Source organism: Protopterus annectens, chromosome 2.part0 (genome assembly GCF_019279795.1).
Source record: "Protopterus annectens isolate FY-2018-M chromosome 2.part0, PAN1.0, whole genome shotgun sequence".
NCBI lineage: Eukaryota > Metazoa > Chordata > Ceratodontiformes > Protopteridae > Protopterus > Protopterus annectens.
Window position 1 is genome coordinate 1,895,881,742 of NC_056728.1, and position 15,177 is coordinate 1,895,896,918.

At 41.7% G+C, this 15,177-nt stretch overlaps 1 protein-coding gene across 1 annotated transcript in view; it reads right to left on the minus strand.

Moving 5' to 3' along the window:
- LINGO2 (leucine rich repeat and Ig domain containing 2) overlaps positions 1–15,177 on the minus strand; it is a 6,800,733-nt gene that overhangs the window by 4,791,698 nt on the left and 1,993,858 nt on the right. The window lies entirely within an intron of this gene.

Consider the following 15,177-nt stretch of genomic DNA (forward strand, 5'->3'; position numbering starts at 1 on the left):
TGAAGGTGCAGTGGTGACTGCCCATGGGAGGGGATCTCAGTTCCACTGTTACCATCTTGGGGCTCATGGGCTTGCGATTTCCAAACATCCGACCCCGTCAATTGTGTTCACCCACCCCATGTGTCATACACTGCCCCTGTATGCATCTTGTCTGTCTTGTCTGTTTACCTCCCCAACCTACCTCCCCAGACATACCTACTTCCTCTACCTCACTTCCCACTCTCTCCTGAAAAAAAAAAAGAAAGAAAATGGGCAATCTGTACCCACAAAAAAATTACGCCCCATACATAGCTGCCCTTTTCACACACATGTCCATTGGACATGTAAACTGATAATTATAAATGGCAGTACAACATAGTTTGTTGTCCTCACCCCTCTCCCAGGGTGGAAGGTTTCAAGTATCACTCCAAATTTATTGCATATGCACAGCAGTTGCTGGTAAAGAAATGGGCAGCTATGGACCTTCCCTACACCCGTCCTGCACATCCCGAGCTTGTTTACTTACTGTCTGTGCCTCTTTGTGCCCCCTTTTTCACCACTTTCCTATCTCCCCATTTTCTTTTCTTTAAAAGAAATTAGCACGGGGTTTAGCTGGAGTAAGCACTTTTAAGCAGTAGCAAGCGGGTTTAAGCGAGTGTGCACATGTGTGCGTTTAGCTAAGCGTCATGCAAACCCGCTTACAACTGCTTAAAAGTGCCTTAGTCACTCTATGGCAGGGTCCTTGTTCTGCTGAGCAGCAAAAGAAAAAACCTCTGCCAGTCTCGAACCCCAGACCATTGACACAATAGACTACATGAATTATCACTAAGCCACAGCAGATATACAAATAACGGTTCTGAAATAAATATATCATGCATTACAATGAGGGAATGTAAATGGGAATTAGGAATGGTATAATACAAATCCTGTTCTGTGGGTCTTTACCAGCAGTTGTTGTGGAATTGCATGACATGACTTTGAAAGGAGAACCAGCCATCCTAGCAAGGAATAATGTTACAGTAGCACCTTACAAACACCACACAGTATCAGACCAGGATAAATACTGGCCACTGGAATACAGTGCAATAACCACATTTGTATGGCAGTTAATTGTGTAAGTCAGAAATAAAGTACATACTCCCATGTATCCTGTGTTAGCATTTGGAGGGGTGAGTACATGTCTACACTGAGAAGTGTGTACTGGAAGCAGCAACATTCAGGTTTGAGTACAACATGCATATAACTGGCTACAACCTAGCATCAGATAAGAGACATATACCAACCTTCAGACTGACACAACGGTGTCCAGAGCAAACAAGCATGGGCCCCACCTTGGACAGCTGAAAGGGCTACACCTACCTAACCTGGCATTTTATAGCAGTGGGCTGCAATCACAGTGAGTAATGCAATCACTATACAGCAGGCTGCATAAAATTACTGAATGGTGGGCAGCAATTGGTGCAGAGGCTGTCACATGCACAAGTACAGATACCTAGAAAAGCAGGCTGTACCTGCAGTCCACACATGCAATTCTATCATTGCAGGTGCTGGGAGACAGAGAGAGAGAGAGAGAGAGAGAGAGAGAGAGAGAGACGGACACAGATGCAGACAGAGACAGAGACAAAACAGACACAGAAACTGAGACATAAACCAAAATAGAGGGGGGAAACCCAAAACAAACAACCAAAAATAAATAAATAAATAAATAAAAACCTATGAAACCGTAACACACGGGGCAGGGAAATACAAAGGTAAGGTATGTAACTCACATGTATGTGTTGGCATGTAGTAGATGTTCCTGAAGAGTACTCTACACACTGCAAATCATCCATGTGTGGCAACAGTGCATATCTATCTGTATCTGCACATGTGCATAGGGCAAGGGACATACTGCAACTGTTAGTGAAGGGTGGACAGATATCTGTCATTGAAGGTTGATATGTGCATATATCTATGTAGGTCGTAGTGTGTGGCCTAGAAAACAGCATGCAGTGCTGATATATGTCATGTGGTGGTTAAATGCTGTAGGACTGATTTGTCAGATCTGCTGTGTCACAGCCAGTGAGGTCTGCTAATGCTACATGGGCTGAAGACACCCACATGCATTCTGCACAACACTGTGCAATATAATCACATAACTGTACATCCCTCAACTGTCGCATAAGTGATATCCCCACCACAAAAGGTGGACTATACATGTGCCTATATGTACATTCATGTGTACAGCAATGGATGTGCACATGTATGTGTATAGATATGCATATATATATACTATAGATATATATATATAATTTATATATATATATATATATATATATATATATATATATATAGATATATATAGATAGATAGCCATATAGAGGGAGAGGGAGAGACAGAGTGGCATGGGGTCATATGTACTGCAACAGGTGTGTGGTGACCAAGGCATGGACTGTAGACAAGTGTTGCAGTGCCATTCCTCCTTTCCACAATGAAGGTGTGATAAGGGAACATGGGACACAGGTGGACAGTAGCCTCCGCTTTGATAAAGACAGTGCCACACTACATCTGTAATCAGTCTGTGTGTTATGTGTCATGACAACAGGTGTGTCATCTATAGAAATATAGGGCAGTGTTCCCCTCTACTCATCACAATTCCCTGTGTGGTATGTACCTCACATGACAACTACACCAGGTGAAAAGGCCACAGACATACCTCCCAAAGGGTAATACTGGCCACAAACAGATGCCCTATGCAGACTGACTCACAAAACTACATCTACGCAGTATTGCATACTGGCCACAGAGAGGTGACCTCTACTGGACATACAGAGGTATGTCACACCCATAGCTGGGTGAAAATCACCATGGCAACATATCACAATCCCTCCGGGATACACGCTCTAGGGCCCTAAACCTTGTCAGCTGACTAAACAGCACATGTTGGAGGGATAGGTTCCCATCTCAGAGATATGCCATACACCGGAATAGACCACCTAGCAATAGCAAACAAGGCTCCTCATTAGCAGTTGTCATAAATACCCCTGATAATTGTGTGGGAGATTGGTAATACACCCCAGGAAGTACCTCTGTGGTTCTGGTTGGCAGGGGCAAGTGAAATCATTGTACATATGTGTCAAAGGCCAGGGTAGCATATGGCTAGACTGCCATAGGCCCTAGGGCCAACAGCATATTACCTACCTATGACACTATGCACTCACACATGTACTCAATGCAATTCCTGCTATGTGAGGTTGAATAAGTGTAACACTGAATGTGTGCAAGGTCTGTAAAGGTGTGATAGCTTAGTGTGAAGGTGTATCTGACATGGTAGTGTCTATCCTAGCTGTGAGGACAGCAAATGATGTGTAATGTACTGTTAGGCAGATATAGTAGCACGGCATATGATGTGACGTAGTTCCTTGTTGACGAATGTGGTGTCTCATTGTAGGCTAAAGCAATACATGTATGCTTAGTGAGTGGTACTGCTGGTGAATCCAACTCCCATATAAACTGTAGTACTACCAGAAGCTGTAGGCCTAAACAGCACAGTATGGTGTGTGTTCACATTGCTTGGAAACACTGTCATGTGTGTTTCCTGTAGTCTGCACAGAGGACAAAACTCAGGCATAAGGGTGTGTAAGTAGTGGCACACAGTACTGTATGGTACACAGGTAATGCTCATCTGTGTTGGCATACAGCGGTGTGTTGTATGTTTGTCTGGTGTGTGTAATCATGCCTGTACAATGGCTGCAATCATATGTGTGTTACAGGGTATACGTTTGTATCCAGCAACATATATACACTGTTACAGCAGTATTCCACCTATAGTAACAACTGTACACATCTGTTAGGCAGGGCTATGGCATCAATGACTAGGGTGGTTGACTGGTACTACTGTACCTGTACTTTACATCCATTGCAATGGATGACATCTCTGTTTGTGCATGGGTGTGATATGCACCCCTGTCTTGAGGTTGTGCAATGTGTCACAGACAGTGTGTCGGGTACTGTTGTATAGTGGTGTGATATATAGAGTGTGCCAGGCACTGTTAGTTAGTTGTGGCCTGAGAACCAATAAGTGGTATTGAATGTATGTAACCTCTGACAGACAATAGGATGGTATATATGTCAGTAAAGTGATATCTGTGGTTATAGGTGTAAAGTGTGCCACAGGACTCGCTCACACATATTGTTCATATCTTTTTCAGCCAGATGGCCCACTAACGCAATCCATCATACACAGTGGATGAGGAAGAGGTGATACTACAAAGCCTATTGCAGCAGTAAATGATGCTGTTCTCCAGAAGCAGCCAGCACCAGCAGGAGTGGACTGCACTGTGTCAGGAACTTGTTTGTCAGGTAAATGACATAGGCACGCATAACCGGACATTTGAGCAGGTACGCCATCATTGCAGTGATTTAATTAGACATGTCCAGCGGCGTGCATCTGATATCCGAAGACAACAGCATGCCACAGGTGGTGGGGTGGCCATTCATCCCTCCCTCACCATAGTGGCGGAGCTGCTCCTAAGCGTGGTAGCTCATCAACATTAACCTCTGACATGTGTTGTCAATGAGGCCAGAGCCACCCAGCACGTCCACCCGGAGCAAGCAGGTAACATGCTCTATCTGTAGATGACAGTTAACTGTATTGTTAGTTTATGTCTACATGAGATGTGTACTGTGTGTTTAGCAGTTCTGCTGCCTAGTGTTGTGCAATACTGATATTTCGAATAATATCTCTACACCTGTGACTGTTGACTGTTGTTATACTGCAGTTTAGCATACCCACTGTGGCCACTGACTAACTCTCTCATATTCTCGTAGGTCCCTCTGGTGTGACAGCAGGGCAGCCGATTCATGCTGGTGAGTGTGTTATAACTGCAATGTTGGTAATGAAATATGCATGTCATAGGTGAGGTGTAGGCCATGTACATGTAACACACCTGCGCATAATGCATGACGTGCATGTTTGCTGTAAGATGTTGCACAGCTCAGTAATGTCAGTAGCTGCCTCACTGACATGCAATACACAGAGCAGAAGACACAGTTGTGGCAACCCCGTACTGCACATTGGATAGGCATAGTTGCAACACCTGTATACAACATAACACGTTTACCATACGCAGTACACAAAGACATGCTACATACGGCGTAACCACACACCCGCTGAAAGGTCACACCTCAGTATCCCACATGTCATCCACACACACATGATGTACCTCAGGGGTAGAGGCCTATCATGGGGCTGTGCAACACTCTTCAACACATAACACAGTCATGTTAGGAAATTCTCCTTATTGGGCACCTCATACACCCATGTACAAAGTGGCTGTGTAATAGTGAACGTAGCCACAGCACTGCAGTTCAGGTATAGCATGCTAGGCGGTGGTCTGTCACACAGTAGTAACCATGAGTGACCACAAGATGCATGATGATGATGATGATGATGGCACATGGTAGTACACCCCATCCAGTTACAGTGACCACAGTACTACACATAGCGGTCTTTGCACCTCATTGTTGTGTGTGTGCAAACATATGCAGCTATACACAATATGCATAGCATGTTGTGTGTGTACTTACATATGCCAGTATACACAATATGCACAGCTGTCGCCATCTGTACAAAGAGTCGCATATATGTCCTGGAATGCTATTGGGTGTATAGGTCACATGACACACATTGGGTATGTGTGGTGTTTAATGTTGCAGTCTTGTAGCATGCCATGTCATGGCTCGCACCGACATATTTGCAATATGTCCCACACTCACCATAACCACTGTACAATGTCCATGTTGAGCATTGAGATTCCTTCATGTCTAAATGCACCACTCATCCCATGTTTGTACATTGCATGCATTTTCTACACCTGTGCCCACTATTATTTGCTATGGACAAAGACACTGTAAGCAGACATGGAAATCTGTGTGCCACACAGATAACACATGCAGCTATGGTATGTATACCATTGCTTGATGGTGCACAGGACATTGCAGAGCAGATAATACTTGCACAGCAATGTTGTGTCCATGTACACATTGTGTTCCAGGGTGTAGACAATCACTGAACAACTACACACATGCATCACAGCCATGTATAATGTCATTAAATAGGGCAGTCAACACTTGCACTACATGGTCTTGAGCAACACATATTCTGCATGCTGAGACGTGTGAGGTGACTGTTTGCCCTGTGATACTGTCACCCACCTTCACCCACAATTGTGTATGTGTTGGATTGCTAGTGTGTGTGTGTGTGTGTGTGTGTGTGTATGTGCTGTGGTGAGCAGTGTATTTGTGTTCATTTGTGCACGTGTGCATGTGTTCATGTGTTCATGTGTGCATGCATGCATGTGTGCATGTGTTCATGCGTGCATGTGTGTATGTGCGCATGTGTTCATGTGTGCATGTGTTCATGCGTGCTAACATCATGTACAGATTGTGAAGTGTGTTTCCTGTCTTCCTTCCACAGGTGATGGGTTAGGGGTGTCTGAATGCAGCAGGGAACCTGATGTCACTGCCACTAATAGTTTCAGTGATGAGACATGTATTGTGGCACAGGAAGGTCTGTCAGGGTTTGTCGTTGGTCTACCAATCGACGGTACACAGCATTCATCCCCATCTATGCACACACTCATACTGCCAATACATCCCTCATCACCAATGGCTTTAACTGAGGGACAGCATACAGTCGGCATTGACCAGGAGAGTGTGGTACCCATGGCATGTGCATCCTCTCACAGCAGCCATAGCCGGATTACTGGAATGGTACCACATAGGCAGATGTCCAGGGGTTCTCGGGGGAGCACCACTGGTCATATTGCCCCTGGCAGACTTGTCCCCAGAGGTATTACAACCTCCAATATGTTCTGGGCTGTAATGCGGGCACAGGCACGTATGGAACAGTACACCTGACAGGGACTAAGGGTGCAGAGGGCCCATTACACTGCTATCAATGACAGCATCCATGACCTCGCCAGTGCCATCCAGAATTACACCAAGGTCATTGATAGCCGTTGGAGGGAGACATTAGATGTCCTCCATAATGTGTTAGCCATGAGCCAGGCATTGTGGGACAGATGGGAAGCCAACATGGACGCATGCCAGCAACAGCATCAGCTGGCAGTCATCTCGGATGACCAAGGATCACAGCCGCTCCCATAGTGGCAGTACCAGACCCAGCAATGCTGGGGCTGGCCTGTCCATTGACCATCCTACTAGACCACGTGCATGTGGCACTGGCCAGTCCCAGCAGGGACATGGTCCAGTCATCATACCTCTGCCTCTGATGATAGCACCCAGTCAGGGTTGGTACCCGATATTGCCCGTAGCACCCCTGCCAGGCACAGGTACTGTGTCCATGGCCAGAGACAGTGATCTGTATGGCCTAGCAGGTAAGGTTGTGGCTGTCCCACAACCCGCCCATATATGGCAGCCACATGGTGGAGTTGTGTGCATGCAGACACGCACACATTAACCAAACAACTAGGGCTCACACAAACACACACACATTATATCAACATTGACCTATGCTGTACTGTTTTCCCTCACACACCCCCCCCCCCACACACACACACACACACACACACACACACACACACACACACACACACACATCGATTGGATGGGTCAATGTTGGGCTCTGGCAAGCCAACAACACACCCTGTGCATATGATGACACCTGTGCCACCTCCTGTCATCTGTCACATTGATGCAGGAATAGGCTAACATGGTTCTGATGCACATGGTGACATTATAGCAGTGTAGTAATAGTAGCAAGTTGCCAACAGAAAAGTGTACTGATATCCTTGTAGGTATATCTGAGCAAGCATTATGCATCACAGCTCTGATAGTCATTGTAGCATTGTTTACACCAGTGTTAGGTCTGAGTATGTATTGCCCACCCATGTGCCACTTGGCTGAAGTGTACAGTGTTGCCAGCATGTGTTAGTGAGTAGACAGTACGTGTGTGATGTGTGCATTAGAAATTAGCAGGTGTACATCTGTGAACATGGTGTGTGCGCACTGTCTGCATGTACGTGCATATGGACACATGGGATGTGTGACATACCGTGTTGTACACATTGTTAACATCTCATGGTATCTTTTGATGGCCAGTATGCATTCTACTACAGATATGTACTAACATGGGTACACATGTGTGTATGACATGGGTTGACACTATGCTGTGGGTGATACTGTTGATTTCTGTCAATGATCTGCAGTCTGGTAGTATACCCCACCTCAACAGCATGACTATAACCAATCATTAGATGATGTCCTGACAAATGACACACAGTTGTAGGGAACTCAGTAACAGTTGGATCCTTCCGGTACTATACTATAACAGTAACCAGTGGTATTGACCACCACATGTTCCAGGGACCACACCTGTGTGGCATATAGCCCTCTTAGGTACATGCAAACACACTAGGGATATGTCCGTCCACATCTGGAAATGCATGCATTGGCCTACATTGCATTCCCTGGATGGGAAGCATATCCTACACAAGAGTATCATACAGACAAATACCTGTTATTCAGTACATGCTGTATAGTCATAAACTGACTATGCCATAGTCACCCACATTTACTAGACATACTATCCCGACAGTACCATATAGGTGGTAGCCCTCAACATGTATGTTGGGTACCAATGTGTACAGACAGACACCAGTGGTGGCTGGTGACTTCAAATCAAAGGGGGGCTGCAGGAGACAGCTGAATGGGTGGGGTCAAGGGGAAGGGGTGTGGTCACCTAGAAAGGGGAGGAGCTATGCTCAAAACCACAAAAACTAACTTTAATTAAATACGCTGCCCTGGGTGGCAAACCTTCATTATGAGAGTCCAATCAAGACAAAAATAAGTGTAGAAGAATAAAAATATTTCAATGCATTGGCTGCATGACAGCTTACTTAATATCTAGATGGAAACAAAAGGTTGTGGGGCATGAAAAAATAATTTACTTTTTTAAATATATTACTGGAATGCCAGTCAAAATCAAGTACAAGAAAAACCAGAAACACTCAACTCAAACCACTTCTCCTTGCACTGCAGTTCTAATTATAATTTATATTCAGCTTTATTAAAGTACCAAGTAACATGCTGAAAGTAGAAATCTCTGTGATGCCCCCACTTGTAAAAATGTTTCTTATCCAAAAAGACCTGCTGCCTGACAACTATCTACTTGTTTCATGGGGAAAACATGTAAGTAAAAAATGAAAAGCAAACAAGAAACAAGCTCAAGATACATTGCTTAAAGGATTACTGTACAGGTTATGGACCACACATGATCATTGGCATTCTGTTTAGTTTACGGGTAAAGTCTGTAGAGATGACTGGAAGTCTCCAACAAGTGTAATGAGCTTTTTAAAATAATGGAATCCTGTTCTTTAATACCCAAGGCTTATACATTATCTAGTCAAGTATTCTCTGTCAACAACAGAAATGCTTTCAATGTTGGCAATTCTTTAACAGTATGCTTATTAAAGCTTACTTGCATCTTACGATCTCAGGCAAGCTTACCTTATGGTCATTAAAGCATTGCTACTTAAACACAGAGCAACAGGCACTTTGAGTAATAAGCATAAATCAACAGTACAAAAATATGACAGAAACCAGACCTTTCTGCAAAATCAAGGACAGATGAAAAGCTACTGTAGTACTTGTGTCTACCATGGATGGGGGGACACACTGCACATTTACACTGCATAACTACTCCTTGCCTTGCTTGGACACATCCAGAGTCACTACATGGTGGAGTGGGGTGCAACAAGTATGTCATAATTTGAAATGTCTCTGGCTGACTGTGATGGCCCTGACACATTTGTCATACCTCTCAACCTCAGAGCAAGAAATCTGGACAAAACCATACACAGAAGTGGGACAAATGCCCAAAAATAAGGACATTTTTTAAATATTGCTCTAATAAACTTAGAAAGATACTAGAATAGGTCTTGCATTAGTATGACTTTTCTGAGGGGTATAAAATCTGAAACTCAAATGTCTGTCATTATTTTCTAACTTCAGTCTTTAGTGATTTGTCACTAATTTGCCAAAAAACAATTTTATGAAAAATGGACCAAATGTGATGCAAAAATATAAAATAGCCACACAATACAGCTGGGAACCTGTCAAAGAAGGGACACTTTAATATTAGTACTGCTAACTTGAGCAGCTGACAAAATAAAAGAATCTACATACATTTCAAGTAATCTATAACTCTGATTATTACAGTTATTTCTTAATTGTAAACCCTCCATGTTTTCTTCCAAAATTGCTATTTTGCAGAGGGATTATTAGGGGGAAGAGCAACGTTTTGAGCCAAAATTGGGGACAGTTGAGAGGTTGGCTATGCCTAATTCTATAAAGCAATTTATTTGCATGTACCTCTCAACCTGTTAATGCAGTAAATCTGAAGAAGGCCAAATATATTGAGGGCACATATAAACAGTACTAAAAATTGCTCTTGTATAAATTGAGACAGTTGATAGAATAACAGTTCTTACTTTAGCATGCATTTTTGTGAAGGTCATGAAGTCTGAAACTCAGTGTATCATTATTTAGTGACTTAATTTCTAAATGATTTGCCAGAAAACTACAAATTTTATGAAGAACAAACCAAAAATAAGAAGGAAAAATCTATTAATTCTTTGAAAATCTGGACAGTTGGGAGGTATAGTTCAGCTGGGCCTGTCTGAGTTTGCTGCCCTTCCCCCCTGACAAAATCATGGTTGAATGGAGCCTCTGCAGCCATTCCAATGAACCATTACTTGACTATTTCACTCCATTTACCATAAACAATAATGTGCATACTGCTTTACTTCTATGATGAGTTGGACTTCATTTGAAAGTTTTATTTTGTATTTTACAGCACAAACACTAAGTCATCTACTAAACAAAGCAATGCAGTCTCACAATGAAAACTTAGCATTAAAACTTCTCTGCCCTTGAAACTCACATTCATTGAAACAGCATTGAAACCCACATTCAAAGAAAATGCATTTTGCCAGTGGCAGATAAAGATTCATTTTGGGCTGTTTTCAAATCATAGGCCCCTTGCATATGAAACATACATGTGCTCTTTGATACACCTTCCTCATTGTACTAAATTATATTCCTTTTACAATATATTACAGTTGTTAGAGGGCATTTTAAATTTGTTTTGAACATTTTTCCAGTAAGCAATTAAACAAAATGCATGCACCCATAATGACAAAACTGCCCAGTTCAGAACATTTATCATAAAAGTCTACTCAGACTTCCACAGTCCACCATTATCAGTAAATATGCACAATTCTACAGTCCACCATTATCAGTAAATATGCACAATTCTACAGTCCACCATTATTAGTAAATATGCACAATTCTACAGTCCACCATTATCAGTAAATATGCACAATTCTACAGTCCATCATTATCAGGAAATATGCACAATTCTACAGTCCACCATTATCAGTAAATATGCACAATTCTACAGTCCATTATCAGTAAATATGCACTATCTCTGAAGAAGTAAAAGTCATCTAAATAATTCCACATTAAAGAAATCTGTAACTAATGAACAGGTTGCTGCTAGCAAACACCTTTATATTTCATGGTTTCATCGAAAAATAAAGTGTCTGTTGCCCCTCAGGAATAAATTGCCTATATTACATTAAAAAAATGATAAGCTAGGAATATTGCAAAAGGAAATGAATGGCAAACTGATAACAGACTCATAGTTAGTATCTTCACCAAGGAGAACATTCTCAGTACGGCAGCATCCACCCCTTGTGGGAGTAGAACCCACAGCCTTCTGCATCAAAGGCAAGTACACAACCTGTTGTGCTATTAACAAGTCAAACCAACTTCACTTAAGCAACACTAAACTTCTGTTCCCCTGCAGCTCTCAGCTCCTTGTAAAATCTACTCAATACTCAACTTCGCAGCACAAGAAAACTGGAAAAAGCCAAAATGTATTGGGGGGGGGGTCAAAACCCCAAAAACCAGGGACACAAACATTGCTTGTATAATCTTAGAAAGTTGCTAGAACCATACATTTTACTGCCAAGCTCCCTGTGCAAAACAGTCAGAGCAACATACCACTATGCCAAATCAGCTGCTTTGTAAAAGAGGAAGACTGAAACTTAAATGGCTATCATTTAGTGAATTCAGTTCTCACCATAGCTATCAACCTCTTAGTACAAAACATCTGGACAAACCCAGTAAATGAGGGAATACAGCCCTCAAACATTCAGTGAATTCAGTTCTTGCCATAGCTGTCAACATTAGCACAAAAAACCTGGACGAAGCCAATAATGGGGGAATACAGTCCCAAAAATAGGGCCAAATTTCAAATATTCATCTTATAAACTTAGAAAATTGCTAGAATAAAAGGTTACGTTACGGTTGTGTTACTATGTACTTTCTGAAGAACATGAAGTCTGAAATTCAAATGCCTGTCAATTTTACTGCTGACAGAATAAAAACAATTTTCAACAGAGACCCAGAGAGAAATACTGCAGACACTTCTTTGTAAAATGACAGGGCACCAGAGGAAATCCACACAAACACAGGGAGGAGATGCAGACTCCACACAGAAGGCACCCCAGCCAAGAATCAAAACAGAAAAACCTATGGCTGTGAGGCAACAGCAACACCACTGCACCATCAAATATGCAAGGACTTAAACATTCAGAAACCTGAAGTCTGAAATTTAAATGCCTGTCAATTTTATTTAACATTTGTTAATCAGGACAGTCTGACTTGGAACAAAACAAAATTTCAGCAGAGGCCCAGGAAGAAATAATGCAGACATGTCTTTGTAACATGGGAGGACACAAAAGCAAACCCACACAAACACAGGGAGAAGATAAAGACCCCACAAAGAAGGTACCCTAGCCAAGAAGCAACCTTGAGAACCTGCAGTTGTGAGGCAACAATGCTACCACTGTACCATCAAATATCAAGCATTGCAGTATTTAAAAACCACATATATTATGAGGAACAGATCAGATCAAATATGAGGCAAAAATCTGCATTTTTTTTTTTACAAATGGTGGTGGGTAGGGAATTCAGGTCTTTAACACCTGCATACAAGGTGCAGGGTTGAAGCCTGAGGGATTCCCTACCACACACACACACACACACACAAACACACACACACACACACACACACACACACACACACACACACACACATACACACACCTGTAGTAGCAAACCACAAAAACTAAATATACTGCACTGGGTGCCAAACAGTCGTCATGAGAGTCCAATCAAGACAAAATGAAGTGTAGAAGAATAAAAATATTTCAATGCATTGGCTGCATGACAGCTTAATATCTAGATGGAAACAAAAAGGTTGTGAGGCATGAAGAAATAAATTACTTCTTTTTAAATACATTAATGGAATGCCAGTCAAAATCAAGTATAAGAAAAACAAGCAGCACTCAACTCAAACCACTTCTTGCAGTGCAGTTCTAATTATAATTTATATTCAGCTTTATTAAAGTAACAAGTAACATGCTGAAATTAGAAATCTCTGATGCCCCCACTTGTAAAAATGTTCCTTATCCAAAAAAAGACCTGCTGCCTGACATCTACTTGTTTCATGGGGAAAACATGATCAAAGTAAAAAATGAAAAGCAAACAAGAAATAAGCTCAAGATACATTGCTTAAAAGGATTACTGTACAGGTTATGGACCATGCGATTGGCATTCGGTTTATGGGTAAAGCCTGCAGAGATGACTGGAAGTCTCCAAGTGTAATGAGAATCTTAAAATAGTGTAATTCTGTCCTTTATTACGAATACTGGCATATGCATTTCACTACCCAAGGCTTGTACATTATCTAGTTAAGTATTCTCTACATGGCAACAGAAAGGCTTTCAATGTTGGCAATTCTTTAACAGTATGCTTATTAAAGCTTACTTGCATCTTGCAATCTCAGCCAAGCTTACCTGATGGTCATTAAAGTATTGCCACTTAAACACAGAGCAACAGGCACTTTGAGTAATAAGCATAAATCAACAGTACAAAAAAATATGACAGAAACCAGACCATTCTGTAAAAATCAAGGACAGATGAAAAGCCACTCTAGTACTTGTGTCTACCTTGGATGGGTGGGATTCTCTGCACATTTACACTGCATAACTACTCCTTGCCTTGCTTCGACACATCCAGAGTCACTACATGGGGGAGTGGGGTGTAACAAGTATGTCACAGTTTGAAATGTCTCTGGCTGACTTGTGATGGCCCTGACACATTTGTCATACCTCTCAACCTCAGAGGAAGAAATCTGGACAAAGCCATACAAAGAAATGAGACAAAGGCCCAAAAATAAAGACAATTTTTTAAATATTGCTCTTATAAACTTAGAAAGCTAATAGAGGTCTTGCATTAGTATGAATTTTCTGAATGGTATGAAATCTGAAACTCAAATGTCTGTCATTATTTTCTAACTTCAGTCTTTAATTATTTGTCACTAATTTGCCAAAGAACACAGTTTTATGAAAAATGGACCAAAAATGTGATGTAAAATATAAAATAGCAACACAATACAGCTGGGAACCTGTCAAAGAAGGGACACTAATATTAGTACTGCTAACTTGAGCAGCTGACAAAATAAAATAATCTACATGCATGTCTGAAATAAAAGTAATCTGATTATTAAAGTTATTTCTTAATTATAAACCCTCCATGTTTTCTTCCAAAATTGCTATTTTGCGGAGGGATAATTAGGGGAAGAGCAACATTTTGAGTCAAAATCAGGGACAGTTAAGAGGCTTGGCTATGCCTAATTCTATAAAGCAATTTATTTGCATGTACCTCTCAACCTGTTAATGCAATAAATCTGGACAAGGCCAAATATATTGGGGGAACATATACACAGTACTAAAAATTACTCTTCTATAAACTGGGACAGTTGATAGGACAGGTCTTACTTTAGCATGCATTTTTCTGAAGGTTATGAAGTCTGAAACTAGTGTGTCATTATTTAGTGACTTAATTCCTAAATGATTTGCCAGAAAACCACAAATTTTATGAGGAACAAACCAAAAATAAGAAGCAAAAAATCTATTCATTCTTTGAAAATCTGGAAAGTTGGGAGGTATAGTTCAGCTGGGGCTGTCTAAGTTTGCCAACCTTCCCCCTCACAAAACCATGGTCGAATGGAGCCTCCCTGCAGCCATTCCAATGATCCATTACTTTGCTATTTCACTCCATTTA